Source organism: Peromyscus eremicus, chromosome 17 (genome assembly GCF_949786415.1).
Source record: "Peromyscus eremicus chromosome 17, PerEre_H2_v1, whole genome shotgun sequence".
NCBI lineage: Eukaryota > Metazoa > Chordata > Mammalia > Rodentia > Cricetidae > Peromyscus > Peromyscus eremicus.
In genome coordinates, this window is record NC_081433.1 from 1,633,356 (window position 1) to 1,639,355 (window position 6,000).

The following is a 6,000-nucleotide window of genomic DNA, read 5'->3' on the forward strand; positions in this document are numbered from 1 at the left end:
AATAAATCGGACCTCATGAAACTGAAAAGTTTCTGTAAGACAAAGGATGCTTTCAGTAAGACAAAATGACAGCCTAAAGAATGAGAAAATATATTCACCAGCCCCACATCTGATAGAAAACTGATCTCCAAAATATATAAAGAACCCAAGAAACTAAACATCAAAAGACCAAGTAATGCAATTTTTAAAATGGGGTACAGGACTAAGCAAGGAATTCTCAACAGAAGATCTTAAATGGCTGAGAGACCCTGAAAGAACTGTTCAACATCCTTGGTCATCAGGAAAATGCAAATCAAAACTACTCAGACTCTATCTTACACCAGTCAGAATGGCTAAGGTCAAAAACACTAATGATAGCTTATGCTGTAGAGGATGTGAAGCAAGGGCAACATTCCTCCATTGTTCATGGGAGTTAAAACTTGTACAAACACTTTGGAAATCAATATGGAGGTATCTCAGAAAATTGGAAATCAATCTACTTCAAGACCCAGCTATACTACTCTTGGGCATATATCCAAAGGATGCTCAATCATTCCACAAGGACATTTGCTTAGCTATATTCATAGCAGTGTTATTTTTAGTAGCCAGAACCTGGAAACAACCTAGATGTCCCTCAACTGAAGAACAGATAAAGAAAGTGTGGTATATTTACACAATGTAGTGTTATTCAGCTGTTAAAAACAATGACATCAGGAAATTTGAAGGCAAATGGATGGAACTAGAAAAAATAATCCTCAGAAATATAACAAAGACTCAGAAAGACAAATATGGTATGTTATGTCCTCATTCATAAGCAGATGATAGCTGTAAAGTAAATTATAACCATGCTGCAGGTCACAGTCCCATGGAGGCTAGGAAACAAGGAGGGCCAAAAGGGGGATGGGACCGTGGATTTCCCTGGAGAGGGGAAATAGAGATCTCCTGGGTAGACTGTGGGCCAGTGGTGATGGGCCCATGAGGGATTGGGTTGGCAGGTGGATGCAGCAGTAAAGCAATGAAAGAGATGTCTTCATGGGGGCATTTTGGGGTCACATAGAAACCCAGTACAAAGTAATCTCCCACAAATCTACAAGGATAACCCCAGCTAAGGCTCCTAACAAGAGTGGATAGGTAGCCTGAACTGGTCATCTGCTGTAATCAGATTGGTAACTACCCCAATTATCATCAGAGAGCCTTCATCTAGTAACTGATGGAAACAGATACAGAGATTCACAACCAAGCACTGGGATGAGCTTGGATGATCCTGATGAAGAGAAGGAGGAAGGATTGTGTAAGCCACTGCCACACCTTACCTCTAGGACTCCTCATCCTGAAAAGCCTTGCAGTTCCTATCTCCTCATGCCTTATATACCTTTCTCTGCCCAGCCATCATTTCCTGTGATTAAAGGCATGTGTGCTTCCCAAGCAAAGGACTAGATCTAAAGTGCTGGGGTTAAAGGTGTGTGCCACCACTGCCTGGCTTTGTTTCTCTTCTAGACTGAGTCAATCTCATTTCAGGGTGGCTGTGAACTCACAGAGATCCAGATGTATCTCTGCCTCCCAAGTGCTAGGATTAAAGGTGTGTGCCACCACTGCCTGGCATCCATGTTTAATCTAGTGACTTGTTCTGTTCTCTGATCTTCTGGCAAATTTTATTAGGGTACATAATATTATCACCACATTTCCCAGTTTTGTCTAAAATAACAAAAGAGGGTTATAACTAATATAAGAAAAACTATGTATAATAAGTGTAATAAGTATATACAATATATACTGGACATTAGCAAGGTCCAGTCCATTAACATTTGACACATTCAGAGAAAATACTCCATTATCTATCTTATTTTGGTGAATCCAAAGTGTTGTACCTAATTCATTTTCTATCCTAACTTGTATTACCAACTAAAACTCTCTTTTGAAGTCCTTCAAAATTATACATTTTATACCTTTTTCTTTTTGGTTTTTTCGAGACAGGGTTTCTCTGTAGTTTTGCACCTTTCCAGGAACTCACTTTGTAGACCACGCTGGCCTCGAACTCACAGAGATCCGCCTGCCTCTGCCTCCCGAGTGCTGGGATTAAAGATGTGCGCCACCACCGCCCAGCCATTTTATACCTTTTTAATAAGATTCTTTTCTGATTTTGTTAACAAGAAAAACTATAACTATAACTATCTAGTCTTCAACTCCATCAAGAACTGAAAAGGAAATAATATTATCTAAGTAAACAGGAAGTACAGACAAGTGACTTCCAAAAAATGTGAGAAATGACAGAAAAAGCTGGCTGCCTGGACAGTCACCCAAGGTTCCACTGCAATGTTGGGGCATCCATCTTGGGCCTAAAGGCTTAGCATAGCTGACAGACTTTTCTGTGAAGCAGTATTTACTGAAGGGCCATCCTACTTTGTCTAGGCAAAGTTCGGCAGTCCTTTCTTTTGTGTCCTGCTTGTCCATTTGTACAACATACTATTAAAAGTCAAGGCAAGGGCACTTTCTTGCCCAGTATCTAACTTGCCACAAAGAAATAAACTCCATATGGAGTTTCTTCAATGTCCATCATCTTCTTTGAAGTAGAGTGGTACTGCCAGGAACAGACATGTCTCATAGTCTTAAAAAAATAACCTATGTTATTAAAACATCTTAAATGCCATATTCTATAGATCTCTGAACTGTTTCAAGATGATGTGTCTATACAAAATATATCTCTGTTTGACCTTGAAAACATACCTAACTAAACTACAAGTTTGATTGTAATGACTAACTGCTAACTTGCATTTCTTTATATCCTAATTAGTTGGTAATAGCTTTCAAATACTAGTAATTTGCATTACATTGTTAAATGAACTGTATAGGTACAATACCTTGAACAAGATTAGAAAAACATGTACAGTATATCCCAACAAAAATAATCTCAACATTGTATTAATATACAAAAATTGTATACAATGTACAAAAATCTTATCCAATGTAAAATATTTAAAACTAATGGTTGCTTTTTAGAAGTAGATTCAATAATCTACCTTTTTTTTTATCATATCTATATCTTCCTTTTTTAAAGCAAGAACCCCAAATCTAATCCCCTTAGTTTAGCTTTTTTCCTAACTATTACCAATAAAAACTTTTAATCAACCTCCAAAACAAGGACAATTATCCATAACTCATTGAATGACAAAAGACTACCCACCCCACCTCTTGGGAATGTGGGCATCATGTTCTTAAAATCACTTCCTGCTGTTTGGGAGTGAAGGCATCTTTAGGAGATTCTGAAAAGTAAAGTTTTAGGTTAATTAATTGTCAAGTCCTAGAAGAGGTAGCTGTATCATTGGTTGTCCAGTCTCTATATAATGGGAAAGTGCAGAGCTTGTCTTAATTCCTGGCTATAGTAGTCTGTGAGGCTGAATCATCTCAGATAGCCAGCTTCAAATTGTCCTGAGCAGTTTGAAGTCCAAAGCCGATCTTTGGGTAGTGTTTTTCAGCCTAATGGCATTATCATAGTTCTAATGGAATCATCATTGTTTGGCCTATCATCCTTTGGAGACTTCAAAGATTGCTGTTACACATGGTCATAGTACACTGCAGAAAATCTCTTCTGTGGGACATTTTTTTTTGGATTATTTGTCCTTTTTCTTTAGGTGTTTCATTTGTCCAGTGTTTTTCTGATTCCTTAGCTGGATGCCTTTATTCTCCTGAAAGACAAAAACAAAACCCTTCCCCAACCCAAACTTTGGGGAGGTTCCCTTTTGACAAGTTATATCTGATCAAATGAAAAGCATTTGTTAGTGGTATAAGTTAGTTTAAATTGAATGGTCATGGTGGATGATGAACTATCACCTCTTCTAATTAAGAAGTCTCTCTGTTCAAATTGAAATTTTATCAACAAAAGCAAAACCTTGTCCCCAATGTAACACATATCCTGGTTTCCATTCTGAGGTCAGCACATCTTTAAAGCATACAGGCTGATTTAATTTTATATTTTTTTTTCTGTTATCCAGTGTCTCTCTGCAGCTGCTGTTCATTTCTCATTAGCACTGGAAAAATTCAAAGTTAATCAGGTATTATATAATCTATTTCTGGGGGGTCTTTGTTACCCCTTTCTGTTTATTTAGCATATTCTCTAGAGTTAAATTTGATATTTCTATGACTGGTTAGCTTATAGGATTGTGTGGTATACCTGCAGTATGCTTTATATTATAATAAGCAGAAAACTGTTTCATTTTGCCAGAGACATATGCTGAAGCATTATCAGTCTTAATTTGTACAGGTATACCCATAATGGCCGTAACTTCTAGCAAATGTGTGATTATAGAATTATACCCATAATGGCTATAACTTCTAGCAAATGTGTGATTACAGAATCAGCCTTCTCAGAACTCAGAACAGTTGCCCTTTGAAATCCTGAATAGGTATCCATGGTGGGTGTACATATTTTAATTTCCCAAATTCTACAAAATGAAACAAAATCCATCTGCCAGATTTCATTTCTTTGATTCTAAAGTATCTGCATTTGAATCAGCTAGTAAAATGTCATCCATGTAATGGTAAACTATAGATTGAGGAAATATATATTACTTCAAATGGCTGTTGTATAAAATTTTGGTACTGGGTTGGGCTTCTTAACATTCTTTGTGGGAGAACCTTCCACTGATACTCCTTAACAGGCTGAGAATTATAAGTAAGCACTATGAAGGCAATTTTTTTCTGTCTTCTTGTAAGGGTGTTGAGAAGAAACAGTCTATTAAATTGATAACTATAAGAGGCCACCTTTTAAGTAACAGTGAAGGCAATGGAATTCCAGATTGTAAAGAGCCCATTGGCTACATTTCCTTGTTAATATCTCTTAGATTTGTTACCATTCTCTACTTTCCAGATTTCTTTTTAATAACAAATATAGGAAAATTCCATGGACTGGTTAATTTTTTAATATGCTGAGCATTTAACTGTTCTTGTACCAGCTCTTCTAAGGCCTGTAGTCTCTCTGTTTCAGCCATTGCTGAACCCATACAGGCTTGTCTATTAACTATTTTAAAGGTAGAACTGCTGGTGTCTTTGAAAGATCAGCAGCTGTTGTGCCCTGTTTTTATACATGGTTGGTGATTGTTTTTTTATGACACCTTCTAATACTTTTTCCAGAAACATACATTAGTTTACAGTTTGTTTTTGAGATTGGAGGAACCTTAATATGGCTTTTCCATTGTTGTTACAAATCATGCCCCCAAATTCATGGCTTTATTAGCCACATTTGGCTTTAATTTTCTTCTCTGTCCTTCTGGCCCTGTATATTCAACCAATCTCATGTTCTGTTTTACTTGAGATAATGTTCTAATCCCTAAAAGCTGAATATTTACCTCCTGAAGAGGCCAATTTGGATGCCAAGTTTCTGGTGCAATTATTATTACATCCATATGTATGTCTAGAAGACCTTAAATGACAACATCATTTGTTCATATTTTCAATTTTTGTTTTTGTTAATTTATAGAAATTTGCCAAAAAAAATGCTTTATGGTTTCTCCTGAATTTTTTCTTCTCTCTTCTATAGCTATTATATCATCCAGAGCAATATAGTTTTTTACAATAGGCATTAGTTTCTTTAATTGTTCTGGGTAGGAATTTCTTCCATGATAACAGGAAAGGACCAAACTGAGTTTGACATGGAGGTCTGCAAGAGGCCCCTCAGGGAGGTTCCAGGCAAAAATCTGTCCCTTGCTGATCTACATTCATTAGTCCAATGTCTGCCTTTGCCACAACTTCTGCATAATCCAGACGGGAGAGGCATTCTGTTGGAATTATTTCTTGAAAAAACATTGTTTCTAGGAATGCCCTGTTTACAGTCCTGTAGCTAGAGTTTTCTTTCTTGGTCCACAGTCAGGACAAATCTCTCTCACCTGCCAGTCCCACGGCCGCTCAGACCCAACCAAGTAAACACAGAGACTTATATTGGTTACAAACTGTATGGCTGTGGCAGGCTTCTTGCTAACTGTTCTTATATCTTAAATTAACCCATTTCTATAAATCTATACCTTGCCA